Genomic DNA, 20,250 nt, shown 5'->3' with positions numbered 1-20,250 from the left:
GAATCCAGAGACATCCGCTGAGTCCGAAGCTCCCGTCCTTTGACGGAACCGCGATACGATCACAGCGTCTGCCTGGACCGCGATCGATCCCGCCGGTTCCCCCGGAAGCAGCGCGCCGCGCCGGCGCCTGCTCGCTCCTCCCGGGTTTCTGCCGCTGCTCGCTCCTGAAGGCTGAGCTCTCAGGTGAACCCGCGTTGTCAAAGGCTGTATGTATTTTTCAATTTAATAGATAATCAGCATATGACTTTCCAAATAAAAAAAAAAGCAATTATTTTTGTGTCAGGTGACATTTTATTTCCTCTTCCAAATACTGCACACCGCTTGTGTAGTTTTGCACATTTTTGAGGTCTCAGTGGCAAATGTTAAGTCTTCATTTCCACGTGTTTGCGCAGATCGGGTCTGGGGAATGAAGCGGACAGGGGGGTTTGCCCCTGGGCTCCGGGTCCCTCTGCTCCCTCTCCTGAGGCAGACGTGGTTGGCAACGACCGTCTGTCTGTCCACCTCATTCTCATCGGCTTTGGCTGTGGAGGTCCTTCCTGTTCCTGTGTTTTCAATAACTCTTTCATGCAGAGCAGTTTTAGATTTACAGGAGAGTTGTAAAGACAACACGGAGGATCCCCGTGTCCCTTGCACCCAGTCTCCCCTCCATACCGCCTCACGCTGCGTGGCCCATTTGGTGCAATTCATGAACCAACGCTGACTCTCACCAGGAGGGAAACTGCAAACCTTGTCCTTATGTGACTCCTGCTTCTGCCCCAGGCCCCACCCAGGCCCCACCCCGGCCCCCGCGGGACACTGAGCTGCCGTGTCCCCCTGGTTTCCTCTCGGCTGCGATGGTCTCTCAGACTTGCTTGCCTTGGAGGACCTTTGTGTTCACTTCAAGAGAGACTAGTTTTCTATCTTTTCCGAAATAACATGGAGACCAGAGATAGACGGCTTCTGCCTGAAACAAGCGAGAGGCCTTCCTGGAGACTGTGGTGGTGAGCCTGCGGGATGGCTTGGCAGGCGGGGATGGGACGAGAGCGTCCAGGCAGAAGGGACTGTGTGCGGGAAGGCCTGGGGGCGAGTGTGTGCCAAGCGAGGCGACGGGTCCAGCAGGGGTGGGGCTGGGGGCCGACGAGGAGGCCTTCAGTGCAGTAAGTGGGTCTTTCAGGGCACACGGGCACGGCTGATTTAGAGGGCTCTCCCCCACACCCCCCACTTTCTGCTCATCGTTTTCTTCTGGCGTGGCAAAGGAAGTGGCTAGTCAGGGAGAGAGCGCCACTGCTCCGCATGGCCTGAGAGCAGTGTTTTGGTGGCGGGGTGGGGGGGCTTCCTACCCGGATGCACTCTGCTCTTGCCCGCCTCATAATGAAGAACCCACTCTGTTTCTCTCTTGTTTGCAGAGATCTGTGGCCCCTGTGGGGTTAATAAGGGGCACAACTTTTAAACTGTATTAGGGGTTACTTTAAAAAGTCATAAAAATGCACAATTTTACTAACATTATATTGCAGCTGCTAAAAATATCACATGACCATTGGTTAGCTCTGAGCAATAGATATCCCACAGACTAATTTAATCACTGGCAGAAGGCCATGCAGTCAGTCTCCAGACAGGATCAGAATCAAACTGGGGGCTGCTAAATATAGAAATATAAATTTGGGTTTGTTTAGAATCATTTGAAAATTGGAAGAACACATAAGCCAGGACGCAAGCGTGGTGGACTCTTCCCAAGGTGCAGCTCGCAGTCTCCCTTCACCACCTTGTGTTTGGGGCTGTTCTGTACCCCAACCCTGCTCTCAGCATCTCAAAGGAAATATGAGACAAGTCTCCTTGCTTGACAGTCACAGTAGACTTTTGAAGTAGCCCAGGCTGGACATCCCTCTTCTAGATGTAATACAGGTGGATTTCAAAGATGACTGACGTGATCCTTGTGGACCTCACGTTCTTTGACATCAGTTCTTTGCACTTTTTTTCCATCCTGATGTGAGAATGAGTGTCTATAGGTTCTCCTTGGAGTTTCGTCCAGGACCGGGGGAATAACGGGTCTTGTAGGACACCATTGCATGGGGACAGGGCTAAAGGAAAAAGGTTCCGTTGCAATCACTGTACCCTACACATCCCTCTTGTTCCATACTTATTGCAATAAGGTACCTCAATGCAAAAATACACTTACCCAGAGAAGCTTTGCTTAGGTCGGGATTCAGGTGAACATAAATCAGGTGTGGAAAGGAGAGTGGGGCGGCTCACTCATGCTACTGTTTGGGACATTGCCTCTAAAAACCTTGAGGAGGCCCTGGCTGGTGTGGCGCAGGGGTTTCAGTGCTGGCCTGCGAACCAAAGGGTCACCAGTTCGATTCCCAGTTAGGGTACATGCCTGAGTTGGGGGCCAGGTTCCCAGTTGGGGGCATGTGACAGGCAACCACACATTGATATTTCTCTCACTCTCTTTCTCCCTTCCTCCCCCTCTCTCTAAAAATAAAGAAATAAAATATTAAAAAAAAAAACCCAAAACCCTGAGGAAATCAGGGAGAGGTAAAGGGCTCTTCAGTACACACCAGGACGACTGGCCAGTTTAACCAGTCCAAGTACTTTCAAGGCCTTACAAATCGGTCCTCTGGCTGCCTCTCTCCTATCGCATGTGACTGCTCTCCTCCTGGCCCACGATGCTCCCATCACACCAGCCCCTTAGCTGTCTTTCAGCTATGCTGGATCCTCCCATCTCCAGGCCTTTGCCTTCCTACCCCGCCCAGGAAGCTCTTCCACCAGATCCTCTCCTGGCCTCCGAATGTCATCTGCTCAGGGAAGCCTTACTGAAGCCACAGAAAAAGTAACTCTTTCATACCCACCCTCTCCCTGCTGTATCCTCTTTGCTTTAACTAATTGCTACTTATTTTAGATCACATAATATAATAGCAAGCATATCCTCTTCATTTATGATCTGCCTCCCCCACTTCAATGCTTATTACATCAAGAGGCTAAAAAATATTTGTTGAATGAATAATGGGTTACAGTACTGTTCATTCCTTACAGCTGGAAAACTCTGTTCTGCACATTGACCCACGTGTGCATGATAATTCCATTAAGAATTCACACTCATTATTTTAGTACACTCTTTATCCCTCTCATTGTATGGTAACCACACTTGCAAATGTGTATTATGGATGGAGACACAAGCTCTGAAGGAGGGCAGTCAAGACCTAGAGAAGAAGGCCACCCAGAGAAAGAAATCCTTGAGCTGGGAACTGTAGAGCAAGAGGAGTTGACTCCGTGAAGGGGAGGGAGATAACACTCCTCATGGTTTCATTTTTTTAAAAATTCTCACCCAAGCATATGTTTATTGATTTTAAAGAGAACAGAAGGGGGGGGGGGAGAGAGAAAGAGAGAGAGAGAGAGAGAGAGAAACGGGGGAAAAAAGGAAATATTACCTATTGTGACAGCATGGATGGACCTGGAGAGCATTATGCTGAGTGAAATAAGCCAGTCATTAAAGACAAATACCGTATGATGCCACTGATATGTGGACTCTAATGAACAAAGTAAACGAAATAGAAACAGACTCATAGATACAGAGAACGGACAGAACTCTCAGGAAGGAGGCTGGGTTCAAAAGGAGAAGGGATTAATTAAGCAAGAACAAACAAACAGAAGGGCACAGACAACAGAATGGTGATGCCGGAGGGAAGGGGGGGTGGGGAGGCGGAGAAGGGCAAGGGGGGACCCACGGGGGTGAGAGGAGTCCTGACTTCCGGTGGTGAGCACAGAACAGGCAGTGCAGATGAGGTATTATGGAGCTGTGCACTTGAAACCTGTACGGTTTCATTAACCAACGTCATCCCAATAAATTCAATTTTCCTGAAAAAAGGAACAAAAGGGAAAAAGAAAAAAGGAACGTGCGGCATACAAACTTCACATCTGAGATGACGGGATCTTTGTATCTGTCACATTCCAACACATATCTTTTAGACACTGGAAATGTCAACTAGGTCACTCTCTAGGTCCAAAGAACATTCATTTGCCTTGTTGTCGTGGGACAGTTAAGGAGAACGAGCAGACAGTTCAGACTATCCGAGACGCAGCGCACCGGGCCGGTTCTGAGTAGCAGGCTTCCCAGCTCACACGGCACGCTGAGTTGCAGGTCTGACCCCGACGGAGCCGCGTAAGGGCTGCCTGTGCCTGCCCCGCTTCACTGCTGTTGCCCTGGGAACCAGCACCGTGCCTGGCACACAGAACACGCACACACTTGAATAACGTGAATGAGTCTTAGCATATGTTTGTTTTAGAAATATTTATTCAAAAACGGGTCACAGAATAGTAAAGAAATACATTCAATAGTACTTAAAGACATCACTACAAAACACATCACTTCATTAAGGTGCAATTAAAATATTCCAAACGGCACATATCTCTATTATTTCAAGCCAGTATAACAGGTTTTACATTTTTTAAACCTAGCTTACTTAAGTCTTTAACAAGTCCAAAGGTTTTTCTCTTTGCGATTATTTGCTTTAGCCCATATCTACATTTTTAGCTTTTCAAGTTAGGGATACTCCATGGACTTGTATGATCGATTTACTACATTGTGGCCTTAATATCCTTACTTTAGTTTTCCAAGTTTTACTTTCCCCAGGTGTAAACTGAAATAACGCTGCTGCTAATCTTGCAAAAGATGCTGCATATAACGCACATCAGGTACTCAGCATACAACAGATATTCTGTAACTAATGTTTTATAAACCTAAGCACTGCTCATCTGTTCTCGGTAAATTCCTGTCCTATTTATTTCTAGACAGTGTTCCAGCTTGTCAAAATCTTTTAGAATTCTAATTTCCTTACCTATAATTCCCCTACGTCTGTTATCTGTATATTGGGTAAATTTTTCAAACCCATTAGTAAGAATATTTGAACAGGACAGAAGCCTCATAGTACACTATTAAAGGCTGAAGAGTCCGTTCACGATGTTATTCAAAGCTCTTTGGATACATCTATTAGCAAGAATTAGTTACAAATTCATTTACCTATACTATCATCTAACTGATCCCTTTGTACTCATTCATGAAGATTTCAAGGCTTTCTTAACTAAAGACATTCGAAGTTGCATACATTCCTTTGATTTACTAATCTTTGGTATATAATGGTAGTTTTATGACCAGTGAAGTCAGCCTAGAAGAAGAAGATACACCGAGATGAGTTTGCAAGTGGAAAGGAAAAATAATATTAAGAACAGCTCTCCAGAAACCAAACCAAGAAATTTATAGTCTACAAAGTGCTAGAGATTGTTTGAGGAGGGGGAGGAAGATGGGGAGCTAAGAGCTGAGTGAGTGCTTGCTATTGGCAAGAGACAGAAACGCTAACCCTTCAAAAGAGAAACAACTATTTACATAAGCTGGTTACCTAAACAATACGAGGAAAGTTCAACCACCCATTTCTTAATCTCTGCAGCAGAAACGAACACCTTCCTAAGGGTGGAAGAGGAATTCTCTTCACCAATAGGTAAGTCAGTAGTTTTACTTGTTATCTGATGACAGTATGGAGACAGGAAAGTGTCCCATTTCTAGCTGTGGAGCAAACTCGATAGCTCAACTCTTCCTCTGCAACAAAACACAGAAATGCTGAAGAAGATGTAAGAAACAATCTATTACATGAAGAGGAGAACTTACAAGAAAGTAAGGGGACATCCTGAGGGCCAAAATGGAAGGAAACTGAAAAGTAGACACATAAGCTGTGAGCTGACATTCTAGCTCTCCTAGCTGGCCTGGCACAATTTGCCCATCTCATCATCAACCTGTGGGTTTCAGCTTGAACAAGCTATAAGGGAACTCATGGAACCTTGGCCTTGCAAAAGGCAGCAGGTGGGCATTAAATGCCCCTCCCCCGAAGCCCTCCATAAACAGGAGGCAAGTCGCGGATGACCCCTCAGTGAAAGGGAAGTCAAGAGAACACTCTGCCACTAGGACAGGCAGGTGAAGAGGAAAAGTGTGTCTGTCCTGGCCTGGGGGGGTCTGCACATTCCTCTTGAGGTCTGGAAACTCTGAAGCTGAGAAATTAAAATAATAGCGGTCCTTTGTCGGTAACAGCCCTGGGAATAGGACATAAGGAGACACAAAACTTATCCAGAAGGCACTATTCTTAACACGTCACTCAAGAGTAGTACAGAGAAAGCCCTGCTGAAAATGAGCTCCTCTTTCAAAACTACAAAATACCTGCGTAAACAGTCTACCAGATATGAGAATCAACACATACAGACAAGAGGAAATTGTTTTAATAGAACTATTCGAGACACTATAAAATGAGCATGTATAAAGTGACCACTGACGTAAAAGGAACTGAAAAGTTAAAAAACCAACTAGGCACCCTGAAACAACAGGCAGATCTGAAGAATGATACGCAGCTAGAAATTAACAGCAACCCAATCAATAATTTTAGGAGGTTATATGAACAGCTGACAAGCTAATTCATGAACTAGAAAACAGAGAAAAAGGCATCACCCAAAGAGAAGTAATAGGAAACACAGAGAGCTTCAAAGATAAAGAGAAAAGAACGAGTAGGTCCAAGATACATTTTTTAAAACTAGTAACCATACTATATCTGTGTCTCTGAAATGTGTTCTCCACAATATAACAACTCTTTATCCAGTAACCTTGCATGATTTTGCTATTGAAAATCCAAACATACTTCCTTAAACACTAACTTGTTTTTAACATTGCTTATTTTTAAGGTAGTTTGACCATGCTATATAGAGGTGGTTACTATTTTGAAGGGGCTTTCTTCCTTTTACATACGAATATTGAATATCTTTCATTCATACGTAAAATCGGGGAAGCAGGTTGTAAGGAAAGGCCACCTCAAAACCAGCAGGACATTTGTTGTACTCATCCTAGAGGAAAAGCTGCCAGTGATGCTCTTGTTTTCCTGCTGCCTGTTTCAGCTGAAGCGTCAAGTTAGAGATTCTACTGAAAATGATACAGCGTGTACTTGAGAAGAAAAACAAATAGCTGTTTAGCCAAGAAACGGAGCATGAATGACAATTATGTCTGAAGGGCGCAGGAAGAGATGTTCCTTGAGACCCTCAAGGCATGTCTAAGTGACCCAAGTGAGAAGTTCACATTTTTTTTAAAAAACACAGTAGCTAGTTTGCTTAGTTAAGGAGTAATACTATATATTCAACGTATGTGCGTGGGTTCGAGATAAAGGCCAGCGTATAATTTCCAAAGGTTGAATTCAAGAGTGATTCATATGCTGAATATCACACGCAAGTTTTCCACCCTGGGGAAGGTCGGCGGAGGTCTTGGGGGTCCATGGCCTGTTGTAGGAGTAAACTGGCTCGTCCACCCACACTGAGCACAGCTCCTTCCTCCACTCCTTTGAGCTTCTCTTGTATTCTCATCAAGAGATCCTCAGGAACTTTGTTGAAACTCTGGCCAATTTCACTAATGACAAGAACACAAAGGCATTAATGAGGCAGATCATTTCAAAGGGCCTCGGGAATAGGAAAATCTGAACAACTGACGGCTCTTCCTAAAATTCTGCTCACCGGAGACTGTTTGCGTTCCTGGTCGTCCGCATTCAGAGTGAAGTGGAGCTCAGTTTCATCCCCAGCCCCTGCTGTGAATACAAAGCTTTCGAAGGGTTCATGGGCCAGTCACACAGAGGAGCATACGGGAGGACCTAGAAAGGAGAACATACGTGTTAGAAGAACAAAATGCACCTTGATGGCGTATTTAGTAACAGCAGGAACAGTGTTATAAAACTAGCAGAGGCCAGTCACGTGGTAGTTGACTGGGGGAGGGACAGACTTACTGCGCGCACAGGCTTCTTGTTTCTTGTGGAGGGACCTACAGTCGTACGAGGCTCCGGGCTTCTCACCCCATTCTGAATGAATTCCTTCCCGGGCCACTGTTCGGGGCAGTGACATCCCTCGACTCGTGTTTCCTCATGTGGTGAAACTGATCTATTAAAAGGAGATAAGCACCAGTCACTTTCTTTCTCCTCTCTCCCTGTGCTGGGTGAGGGCGTTTACATTGCAGGCCCAATTCTCACGCACGACGCTAGGCTAGGCTAGGCTAGGCTACGAGTGTGACAGCACTGGCAACCCTGCTGACCTCACTCCTGAGTCTTGTTCTCCAAGAGTTTTCATAGCAGCAACCTGACATTTTGCTCTCTATCCTATTCCCATTCCCAAGGCTCTTCTGTGGGGTTTTTTTTTCCCCCTCTCTTTTTTTCCCCCTCAATTAGTTCCAACTTTGAGTGAAGAGAAAAAGGTCTAACTTATTGAAAGCTCCTCAAAACACAAGATCTAGTGCTGTGGTTGGCATCTTAAGTTATACATGGAGAAACATTTTAATACCAAAATAACTGGTATGGCCAGAGCAAGTGGCTTGACATCACAAATTTTAGTAAGGGAGGTCGTGAGGGATGGATGACCTTGACAATTCAGAACAGCTAACTGCCTCTGCTGTTTATAAGCACCAACATTTTTTAAAACGTATCTTAGCAAGTGCTTACCACACAGGTCTTAATAAAAACTGAAGACTCAATTCTAGGTATGAGGGACGTTGCAGGATACTCCGGCATTATAAAGTTAAGAACGCTTTTTTTACTGATGGCTTTACTGCGTTTCCCAGCAGGTCTTCGGGCTGAGACTGGACAATGTATTTAGCATTACATGTTTAATGTACTGAATCAGCAGTACCAAAATCTGGTGTCTGTTTATGCGGTTCTGAGCATCCTCCAGGCCCATTAAAAAGTGTGGCGGGACCGACTGTGAATATAAGTGGTTTGTCCACAAGTTCAGGGCCCCTATGTGATTTCAAGTAGAGCACTGACATGGCTTTAGATTTCAGAGATCCAAACCAGTTTCACCGCCAAAGGAAGGAATCTTTTACTAATCAACTAATGAAAAGGAATGAAGGCCTCAATTATAAAGAGACTCTATGGTCTTCTTGGGTTGGAGTAGAGAAACAACGCAAAGTATTTCCAACCCAAGGATGTGTGTTAGGAATCACATATGCAAACTCTAAAATCAAGAAGGAAGTGATTTAAAAAACATACCGCAGTCTTACCTGTTAGAACAGAAGTGGCTGAGAGAAGACAATACGGGAAGAGAGGCCGATTAAGCTGGAGCAGGGTGTCTCAGTCCCGGCGCTGTGCACCTTTTGGGGCTGGACTGTAGGGCACGGTGAAAGCTGAAGTTCCAAAAGGAAGGCCAGCTCGCTTGGCCGGGATCAGGTATTTGCAAGGTCTTGTCTGACCGAATACGAGGGCTGGAGCCGCGCCGGCTGGCAGCAGCAGGAGCAGGGGACATCCTGACTACTAGGTTAGAGCAGGAGCTACTTGCGAGAAATCTGAGAACGCGCCGCCTGCAGCTTTCTCAGGGGTTTCTCATCAGTTTCGTTTCTTAGAAGTTTCACTTGTTAGTTTTCCCTCCTGACTGCTGATGTCAGTAGCTGATGTACTGGAACGTTATAAATAAACTTGGTGGACTCAGGCCTGTGTCACTGTCTCTCCATCCGAGGGCAACGGGCCACCGGACCCCCGCTTTGCATTCATCTTGTGTCTTGTGTCTGCGTTTTTCTCTGAATCTCCAGGTCGACACGCTCTCTGGTCTCTTAGGTCCGACATCGCGCTGCGTGGGCCGCGGCATCGGACCCTTCCCAGTTGCGAGGGCGGCCCTGTATACGGGACGTTTAGCGGCCTCCCTGGCCGAAACCGGCTAAGTGTCGAGCGTATCCTCTTCACCCCTCTGCCCCTGTCTGAAAATCAAAAATGTCTTTAGACACTGCCGGCTATCCTCTAGGAGACAGAACTGCCCTTGGCTGAGAACCTGTGAGGCAAAGAAAGAGATCTGCTTAGTGGAGCTGATTAACATCTTGGAGGACCCAGCGGTCTGTTATGAAGAAAGAGCGATCATGAAGGCCAGAGGGGACAAAGGTGCTGAGAGGGGCAGGGAAGCACACCTGGGCCAAGGCGCTCCTAGAGAGGGGTTTGGTGAGCAAGGAGATGTTTGAGCTGCTATTCCGTCAGAGACAGTGACTGGGGCCCAGTGAAACCTAAGAGAGGAAAAGCAATGAATTACAAGAGAGGGGCCAGGACTGGCATCTGCAGGACCGGGACCCCTGCTGCCACTGAGAAGCACCTCCTAAAGCCGAAGATGCACAGCCTTCAACTGGCAAACTACTCGCAACGACTGGGACAATCAAATGATTTCAGGAAATTTGAACATTCACGGAGGGAAGATCGGGTACCTCAGTGTCAAATACACAAATCACGAGACGGTGACCTTTTCAGTGACACGGGTATTGCAGGTGGAGATGCAAGTCATTTCTCGGGCTCACAGCCCTCCCGCAGTTTCCATCTCACTCAGCAGAACCTAAAGCCCTTACACTGCTGCAGGGACCCCTCGGGGCCCTGGCCGCTGTGGCTTCTCTCACTTATACCCTGTGACTATCGAAAGAATGAAGCTCAGGAGCAGTCTGACATTTGACTACTAACTCTTCTGAGTCCTGGAAGAAACGACCCTCTGCCAGCAGGTGTTCACTCAGCACACGGCTCCTAAAGGAAGCCCAGATCTACCCAGGCGTGAAAGACCCTTCTGCCTGAGAGTGAGCAGAGGAAACTATTGGGGAATCTTTTAAACTTCTTTGGATCTTAAATTAATTGGAGAAGTTTGGCCTTTTTACCTTAAACACAAAAAGGCAAGACAATTTGACTTTAGACTTTCATTTCTCCATTATGGAGACATCCAGGTTATCGTTGACTCTGACTGCGGAGTCAATGGCAAACTGTAATCAATAGTGTGTGTAGTAACATAACTGAGACGGAGAAAAGAAGAGGGAATGCGTTTTATTCCGTCTTGCGAACAGCGTGGCCTCATTGCTTAAATGGCCAACACACCACTGGGGTCCTTTACAGCACCCCCTTTCTAGCAAAAATCTATAACGCCACCAGCACTGCAGAGACCTATAATGAAGCCTTCGGTTCCTAAGGGTGGACACAGGACCGTCCTAACAGACCGTTCCTTTCACTCCACACAGGATGCAGCCCCACCCTTGTTGCCTGATCAGAGGCTTAGTGGTTAATGCCAGTGAATTAAAGACAGCGATTCTCAGCTCTGGCTGCACAGCGGGAGAGCATTTAAAACATGTCGATGTTCCTGACACATCCCTAAACATTTGGTTTGCATTTGGTCAGTGTCGATATTTTTTAAAGACAGTACAGGGGACACTGAAGTCCAGCCAGGCCCAGCCCCACCAGCCTGAAGGAACAAAAACCGCAGGGATGTAAGTGAGTCTGCCCATCCTCCACCTCCCACGTTTCCCTGAGGAGGAAGACTCCTCGCCTCTTGCCGCAAGTACCTTTTCCCAGGATGGTCAATGGCTGCCTTAGGGACACAGTTCCTGCTGGGTAGAGCCAGGGTCAGAAACACTGGAAATTTCAGGACTGCCTTCCCTTTCTGCCCTGTTGAACATGAGGCAGAGGGCCTAATGGAGTGTGTGTGACCTGCAGGTTCAAAGCCCCGCTGGGTGACCGACCATCCCAAGGCTAGGACAGCAGAGAGGCCCAGACGCAAGCCAGTCTGGCCCGCACTCCTCAGCCCCGACTAACCACGCTGACTCTGACGCCCATGTGTCTGACGACCTGGTTCAGAACCTGGCGGGGGGAAGAGGAGATAACCTGAATCCTCTCAGTGCTGCAACGGACTCCATTCTGAAGACAATGAATACCAAAAGAAGGGTCTGAGATGCCCACGTGCTGATTTACGTACCAAAGACCGGAGATTGCTTGCTCTGCTCTAACACTGTGAGAGACCCGAGGGAACTGCAGGCATTCCACACCAGTCTTTCTTTACTGCTGTGTGCAAGCCCGCCCTCCCGCTGCTGGGCACCGGCCCACCACATTAAAAGGAAGCGCTGTTCCTCAAAGCAGTGTCTTGTTGACAAGACAGTGCCTCGGGTAGAGGAATAAAGAGTTCCTTGCAATATACTTTACCTCTACAGTGGTTAACAGGGTCTCCCGAGAGCTCCTCTTAACCTCCGTGGTTTTCTCACAGCACCTACAACCACATTATAAATATGGCTTTTGTTACACACCAGTGTTTTCCACATCTGTCTCTCTGTCTGTCTGTCTAGCTAGCTAGCTATGTCATGTGTGGCATACCCAGACCATTCTTGATAATAACTTCCAAATTCATATCTCAAAGAGTGTAGTACTTGGCAGAGTGGGCTTTCAGTAGAATTTTCTGAAATCAGTACAAATATATGTCTACATGAAACAGAATACAGAACCCAGAGACGAACCCACATTATACGGCTACTTCACCCACAGCCGAGGAGGCAAGGGTACACGACGGGGAAGGAGAGCCTCCTCGATGGTGTTGGGAAAACTGGACAGATACACGTGAGAAACGAACACTGGACAACGTTTTTACACCGTACACAATCATAAACTCAAAATGCATTAAAGACTTAAATGTACGACCTAAGAACCATTAAAACTCCTAGAAGAAAACATAGGCACTTACCTCTTTGACGTCAGCCCTAGCAATATTTTCTTCAGATGTGTCTCCCCAAGCAACAGCAACAGTAGCCGTTAGATGGACCTAAAGGGTGTTATACCAGTGAAAGAAGTCAGACAAAGAAAGACGTGCACGCTACGATTTCACTTCTATGTGGGATCTAAAACAGAAAACAAAAAACAAAACCAACAAAAGAAATCAGAAACAGACTCACAGATGCAGAGAACAGGCTAATGGTTGCCCTGGGGTGGGAGTGGGGGATGAATGAAAAGGTGAAAGGGATTAAGAGATACAAACTTTCCGTTATAAAATAAGTAAGTCATAGGGATGTAATATACAACACAGGGAATACAGTCAATAACCTTGTAATAGTTTTGTATGGTGACCTATGGCTACTAGATGATGGTCAATCTAGTACGGTATGTAAATGTCGGATCCTTACGTCGTCCAGCACCTGAAAGTAATCTAAGATGCTATGTCAACTATACATTAATTAAAATATCTGCAAATATAATGATACAATACTACAACATATTTCTTTCAGTCACTCATGATGGTAATTATTAGTTTACTTTGACTAGACTCTGCCCCATTAAAAGCTGAGTATAGAGACCTATGGTGGGAAAGCTACAGGGAACTGCACATTTCTTGTAGCAGACATTCGAGGTGGACCGTAAGCTCCTTTGGGAAGGCATATGAGCCCGACTGTGAGCGCCCGATAGGAGTTTCAGCAGTAAAAAAGAAGAGTTAGCTAGAACAGAGGTATCAAAGGCAAAGGTGGGAGTCTTCCAGAAGAAGTTGGGAAGGACAGTCCATAGGATATACTGGAGGAGGTCCCAGGTTATCTGAAAGAAGGGGAAATGATTATGATTTTCACCCAGGGTCTGGCCCTTAGTACTGGCAAAGCACTGAGATGTAATTCTAGCAATGAATTCTATAACCTATAGAAATCGACTATCCAAATAATCGTGGCGTCAAAAATCATCGTCTTTACCTTACGTTCCATCACTTACCTTCCGAAGATGCCTTCAACACCAGTAATGCCCATCCCATCCACGATGTCTCTGGCGAGTCTAAAAAGACTGTTTCGGGAGCAAGAAGGAGTTTATCTGGTTCAAAAGCAACTTCTGAGTGAAAATTACAGTGAGGTTCGGAGGCTCCACAGCTAACTGACTTTCTTCCCAACTGGCACATAAACTTTGCAGAGGCACCAAATGACTCGTCGCCCGGATCCCCTCAGTACTACAGCGCACACTAGTTTATTCTCTTTCTGCTCTGCCTGACTTCCTCATCCCTACCACTGTTTAGGAGGTCCACCTCCAATAAAACACACATGGACTACTTCTGGACAGAATTAGAGAAATCTTGATTAAAAGGTGATTTCAAAAATGAAGTAGTTGCAGGTAGAATTTAAAATGCAGAGGAGCGATATATAAAGTCATTTTATATTCATAATATCCTTCATCTCTTTCCAAGGTAATTCCATTTTACTCTCTTTCAGTAAACCATTTATGCGGATTATACTGTATAGTTTCTAATTTCCGAAAACTACACCTGCTTAGAAATCTTAAATTCCACATTCTAATCTAACCTCTTCTCCCGCACACTTATTAAACAGTCTTCAGGCTCATCGAGAGTTTGAGTCTATTGGCCTCGCCTCCTTCTCTGCTCAGCTCAGAGCACAGACGGCACGGCACGGCTGACTGCTCTCACTGTACCTGAGAAAGCCATGCCCCACCGCACCTCTCATTTCAAACTCAAACTTAGACTACTTATGTCTTTTGTATTTAAAATACAGAGGTTTCAGTGACAACCAAAAACGGAGGACTAGCACTGAACTACAGCCCCATTCAGCAGATGCCACAGCCCCGACCGGCCGCTGCTCCGTGGCTCAGGCCCTGGCTTAGAAACGAAGACCCCGGGGCTCAGGACCCGACGCAGCTCAGGGTCAGAGCAGGCGATGGTCAGCACGGCTCACGGCGCGTCTGCAGGTGACCTGCCCCTGCTCGGTGGCCGCATTCCGTCTGAGGGCTGGGCTGAGCACCGTAAGGTAATTACATGCTTAAAAAAAAAAAATTACATTAGATGATGACATAATATACTCCTGCCACATTACTATTTAAAAGGAAATAAAGGGCTTGATGATACTTTTTGTTTGCTTAGAGGAACACAACGAGAAGTCTCATTCTTATCTCAAAGTAGTAAGGATTTAAAGGGGAAGCTCTGATTCTGAACAGAAAAAGCAATATCATTATTAAAGCATGGGGAGAAAGATACTGATAAGTGAGGGCATATAACCAAAAACTACAGCAGCTTATAGCCATCGTACAGACCCAGCAAGAAGAGGGATGGATTACGGGCAAGGCATTCTATGGAGGAAATGGAAGCCTTTTCACTTTTCACTCCAAGGGCACAGTGAGTAACTAACACCATTCTAAAACACTTTTGACCCTGAAAACTCTCAGCTATTCAGTTAAAGGACTTGCTTCTCTACAGTTCTCTGCAACAGACGATTACCCAGAGAAATCAAATAATGAAGTCAGTGCAGTCATTTATTATCAGTCGCACCAAAGGATATCAAGTGGAAAAGTGGACGGGGTTGAAGCTATTAGATAAAAATTAAGTTTTCCATCATGTGTGAATTGTGATCATCAGGACCTTCATATCTGTAATTACAGTACTGCTGGTGATCTTAGAGAGATTAACATATGGGTTCCAAAATTAATATATCCCCACAGAAAGTAACATAGCCAGAAGTGAACACTCATTCTTTAGATACATACCACTCTGAGTCTTCCACTGAGTGGCATCAAAGTTTGCTAACATCATAGAAGCATCACAAAGGGCCTTAATACTTCTGAACAGCTGAGGCCTCCTACTCCGGATGGTACGTATTATTTTGTTTGCAGTCTAGATGCAAACCAAATAATAAAAATCAAAAGAGAAAGCAATGCATGAAAACAAACTAAACTTCAAATTTTCAGTTATAATAAAAAAAGAAATTAAAAAAGTGTATGTACACATGTAGACAACAAAGCACTATAATCCCTCGGATCCAAACAAAACAGTCCCCTTAGGAATGAAGTATATAAAGATGTAATAATTTGGAAATGGCTGTATTTTAAATCTATTTTTTATTTGTTCAGTGCTTTGAGGAAAAACAATGTGAAATATCATTGGTATCTCCTTTGCATTTATTGAGACTGAATACAATGTATTCCAGTGGGGAGAAATTTTTTTTTCATTTACAAAAGAAATTCACTGTAAAAATTCCAGAAAAGCACAAAGCAGAAGAAGGCCCGGGGGGCGGGAAGCCACCTGTGATCACATCTTTTTAACTGTTTTTCGAATCCCCCAATCTAGCATTTTGGGTACTTGCCAACGGCAACGGCAAAGAAATAGGAAAAGACTGACCAGAATTCTCTCCTTAGAAAACGGCATCATTAAAGCTATCTGAGAAAAACTATGTGTACATGAACCTATGTGAACTAGGAGCACTGAGCCAAGAGCTAGGAGTATAAAGAAGTATACGTGACCCATGACACGGACAGATTTGTGTCAAAGCTTTGAAAGCACAGGGCAGAATATTGGGTTGAAATAGACAACTTGCCTTCATCAGGCCATTGACTTCAGAAACACCAGAACTTTCAAGCCAGAGGGAACAAGGATGAAATGTCCCCATAGCATGCCCGTCTTCACTTAACAGGCATTGATGTCAGTTTCAAGTGCTTTACATGAGAACCAACACGACCTTCTTGCAGTGCACAAAGAGCACACCCATCCAGCTCCAGCTCTCCTGGAACATTGGCTGCGTATTTTGCATTGAATAATTACAGAAAAACAGAAAAGCCATCAGATGGTATAGCAGTAAAAAATCATACTTGATATATACAACATAAATTTAAAAGGCAGAAAAAGGCGAAATTCTAAAGATTATAAAAAAAAGGAACTTACTTTTTTTGTATGTTATTTGTTGTGTTTATTGTTTTACTTTTTGTCTTGAAATGAGTTTGCGCAGCCCTGACGAACCGGTGCGGCGAGTCGGCTGGGCATCGTCCCGCAAAGTGAAAGGTCATCCATTCGATTCGCGGTCAGGTTCAGTCCCCAGGCGGGCTGCATTCCAGATGTCCCCCATGACCCCCAGCCTGGCCCACCTGCACCCAGCCCTCGCTCCCCCTCCCCTGGCCTTCCCCACACTAATTCCTGTGATGAACTGCGCCCATCGCTGCTTCCTCCATCATCACTTACAGCCAGTGCCACCACCTTCGGGAAAATGCAGTCATTTATGTCATATTTACAGATTCTAGAGGCATCTAATCACTCAGGTCAAAGGATGTCTCACTCATTATCGGGGCTATACAAAAGACTCCTAGGGCAATGAAGCAGGTTCCACTCGGTGGCATAAAAAGTTTGCTAAGATCATAGAAGCATCACAAAGTACCTCAATCCTTCTGACCGGCTGAGGTCTTCTGCTCCCGTCGGTGTGTATTACTTTGCTTGCAGTTTCTCCATCTCCGGCTGGGGCACGGGCAGGCGCATGCGAACGTGGCTTCTGTCCAAGACTCCGCCGCTGATCCGACAGGCGGGGCCACCGACCCTGCACCGGCCACCGCTGGCTCTCCGACGGCTCTCCGACGGCCTCTCCTACCTCTGCTGCCGCTGGGACCGTGGCCGGGGGCGGCTGGAGCGGGGGCGGCGGCGGTGGTACCGGGGACGGCGGCAGCGGGATCGGGTGCGGCAGGAGCGGTGCGTGGCAGCGGCTGGAGTGGTAGTGGTGGCGGCGGTCCCAGTGGCAGAGGAGGTAGGAGAGGACGTCGGAGAGCCGGGGGCGGCAGGTGCAGGGTCGGTGGCCCCGCCTGTCGGATCAGCGGCGGAGTCTTTGACAGAAGTGGGGACGGCGGCGGAGGTGCTATTGGCGGGAGGGCCTCGAGCGGCGGCGGCGGGAGGGACGGTGGCCAATAGCACTTCCACCGACGCCCCAGCTCCCACCGCCGCCGCCGCCGGCCCCCCGCCCCCGTCCCCCCGCCCCCGTCCCGCCGCCGCCGCCGCCGCCGGACCCCCGCCCCCGTCCCGCCGCCGCCGCCGCCGCCGGACCCCCGCCCCCGTCCCGCCGCCGCCGCCGCCGGACCCCCGCCCCCGTCCCGCCGCCGCCGCCGCCGGACCCCCGCCCCCGTCCCGCCGCCGCCGCCGCCGGACCCCCGCCCCCGTCCCGCCGCCGCCGCCGCCGGACCCCCGCCCCCGTCCCGCCGCCGCCGCCGCCGGACCCCCGCCCCCGTCCCGCCGCCGCCGCCGCCGCCGGACCCCCGCCCCCGTCCCGCCGCCGACGCCGGACCCCCGCCCCCGTCCCGCCGCCGACGCCGGGTCCCACCGCCGCGCTCCGAGTCCGACCGCCGCCGCCTCCGAGTCCACCGCGGCTCCCCGGGTCCCGCCGCCGCCGCCGCCGCCGCCGCCGTTGGGTCCCACCTCCGCCCCCCAGGTCCCAACGCCGCCGCCACCGGGTCCCAACGACGCCACTCCGGGTCCCACCGCCGCCGCACCGGGTCCCACTGACGGTGGCGACGAGTCCAAAAGCCGCCCTGCGGGTCCGACCGCCGACGCCTGCGGGTCCGGCCGGGTCCCACGGCCGCCACCCCCGGGTCCCGCCGGGTCCCACCGCCGCTGGGTCCCACTTACGCCCGCGCCGGGTCCAAACGCCGCCGCCCGGGTCCCACCGCCGGCACCGAGATCACACCGCCGCCCCCGCGGGCCCCGCCGGGTCTCACCGCCGCCGCCGCCGGGTCCCACCGCCGCCCCCGCGGGCCCCGCCGGGTCTCATCGCCGCCGCCGCCGCCTCCGGGTCCGCCGGGTCTCACCGCCGCCGCCTCCGGGTCCGCCGGGTCTCATCGCCGCCGCCGCCGCCTCCGGGTCCGCCGGGTCTCACCGCCGCCGCCTCCGGGTCCGCCGGGTCTCACCGGCGACGACGCCGCCTCCGGGTCCCGCCGGGTCTCATCGCCGCCGCCGCCGCCGGGTCCCACCGCCACCCCCCAGGTCCCACCGCCACCGCCGCCGGGTCCAAAGGCCGCCCCCGGGTCCCACCGCCGCACACGGGATCCCACCGCCGCCCCCGCCGGGCCCCGCCGGGTCTCACCGTAGAGGCCGCCGGGTACCGTCGGGTCACATCGCCGCCGCCGACGCACCGGGTCCCACCGACACGGCCGCCGGGTCCAAACGCCGCCATCTGGGTCCGACGCACGACGCCGCCGGGTCACGCCGGGTCTCATCGCCGCCGCCGCCGGGTCCCGCCGGGTCTCATCGCGCCGCCGCCGGGTCCCACCTCCGCCCCCGCCGGGTCCAATCGCCGCCGCCTCCGCCGGGTCCAAACGTCGCCCCGGGTCCCACCGCCGCCACCGAGATCCCACAGCCGCCACCGCCGGGCCCCGCCAGGTCTCATCACCACCGCCGTCGCCGCCGCCGCCGAGTCCCACCGCCGCCCCCGGGATCCCACCGACGCCTCCGCCGGGCCCCAACGGGTCCCAGCGCCGCCGCCGCCAGGTCACGCCCGGTCTCACCGCCGCCGCCGCCGCCTCCGGGTCCCGTCGGGTCTCATAGTCGCCGCCTCCGGGTCGCACAGCCTCCCCACGGGTCCCACCGCCGCCCGCCGGGTCCAACATCCGCGCGCGGGTCCCATCGCCGCCCCCCGGGTCACATCGCCGCACACGAGATCCAACGCCGCCCCCGCCGGGCACCGACGGGTCTCACCGTCGCCGCCGCCGGGTCCGGGTCCCGCCGGGTCTCATCGAGGCCGACGCCGTGTCACACCGCCGCCCACGCCGGGCCCCGCCGTGTCTCACCGCCGCCGCCGTCGCCGTGTCCCGCCGGGTCACATGGCCGCCGCCGCCACCGCCACCGCCGGGCCCCGCCGTGTCTCACCGCCGCCGCCGCCGCCGCCGGGTCCCGCTGGGTCTCATTGACGCCGCCGGGTCCCACCGCCGCCTACGGGGTCCACAGCCGCCCCCCGGGACCCACCGCAACCGCCGCCGGGTCCTAACGCCGCCCCCGGGATCACAACGCCGCCGCCACCGGGTCTCGCCGGGTCTCATCGCCGCCGCCGCCGCCGCCTCTGGGTCCCGCCGGGTGTCATCGCCGCCGCCGCCGAGGCCCACTGCCGCCGCCGGGTCCCACCGCCACCCCCCGGGTCCCACCGCCGCCACCCAGATCCCACCAGCAACGCCGCCGGGTCCCACCGCCGCCCTCCAGGTCACACCGCCGCCGCCACAGGGGTCCCACCGCCGCCCAGGCCGGGCCCGCCCGGTCTCACCGCCGCCGCCTCAGGGTCCCGTCGGGTCTCATCGCCGCCGCCGCCGCCGCCTCGGGGTCACGCAGGGTCTCATCGCCGCCGCCGCCGGGTCCCACCGCCGCCCCACGGGTCCCACCGCCGCCCCCCGGGTCTCGCCGCCGCCCACCGGGTCCACAGCCGCCCCACGGGACCCACCGCCACCGCCGCCGGGTCCAAACGGCGCAACCCGGGTCCCACCGACGCCACCCGGGTCCCACCGCCGCCCCCGGGATCCCACCGACGCCTCCGCCGAGCCCCAACGTGTCTCACCGCCGCCGCCGTCGGGTCCCGCCGGGTCTCACCGCCGCCGCCGCCTCCTCCGGGTCACGTCGGGTCTCATCGCCACCGCCGCCGGGTCCCACCGACGACGCCGCCCCCGCCGGGGCACGCCGGGTCTCATTGCAGCCGCCGACGCCAGGTACCGCCAGGTCTCATCGCCGCCG

The 20,250-nt window shown here is 51.3% G+C and overlaps 2 long non-coding RNA genes across 4 annotated transcripts; both read right to left on the bottom strand.

Annotated features, from left to right (window-relative positions):
* Nucleotides 1-7,120: 7,120 nt before the first annotated feature.
* LOC149997572 (uncharacterized) lies at nt 7,121-7,609 on the bottom strand. The gene is made up of 2 exons (XR_016514373.1): nt 7,513-7,609; nt 7,121-7,408 (listed from the first exon to the last, which is right to left on the bottom strand). It is a non-coding gene; the product is annotated as an uncharacterized LOC149997572 (long non-coding RNA).
* A 271-nt stretch (nt 7,610-7,880) lies between these two features.
* On the bottom strand, nt 7,881-16,248 carry LOC149997571 (uncharacterized). 3 transcript variants are annotated; one of them, XR_016514275.1, is made up of 9 exons: nt 16,103-16,248; nt 15,276-15,402; nt 12,499-12,576; nt 11,967-12,030; nt 11,583-11,684; nt 11,333-11,435; nt 9,935-10,027; nt 9,041-9,801; nt 7,881-7,929 (listed from the first exon to the last, which is right to left on the bottom strand). It is a non-coding gene; the product is annotated as an uncharacterized LOC149997571 (long non-coding RNA). The 3 variants fall into 3 exon arrangements; XR_016514277.1 differs by having other exon boundaries at nt 9,041-9,730; XR_016514276.1 differs by lacking the exons at nt 15,276-15,402; nt 16,103-16,248 and adding an exon at nt 13,506-13,564.
* Nucleotides 16,249-20,250: the final 4,002 nt, after the last annotated feature.

The sequence above is a fragment of the Furipterus horrens genome, unplaced genomic scaffold (assembly GCF_987537825.1).
Source record: "Furipterus horrens unplaced genomic scaffold, mFurHor1.1.pri manual_scaffold_11, whole genome shotgun sequence".
NCBI lineage: Eukaryota > Metazoa > Chordata > Mammalia > Chiroptera > Furipteridae > Furipterus > Furipterus horrens.
Note: the sequence above shows the minus strand (reverse complement) of the source record. Positions and strands in the feature narration are given on the sequence as shown.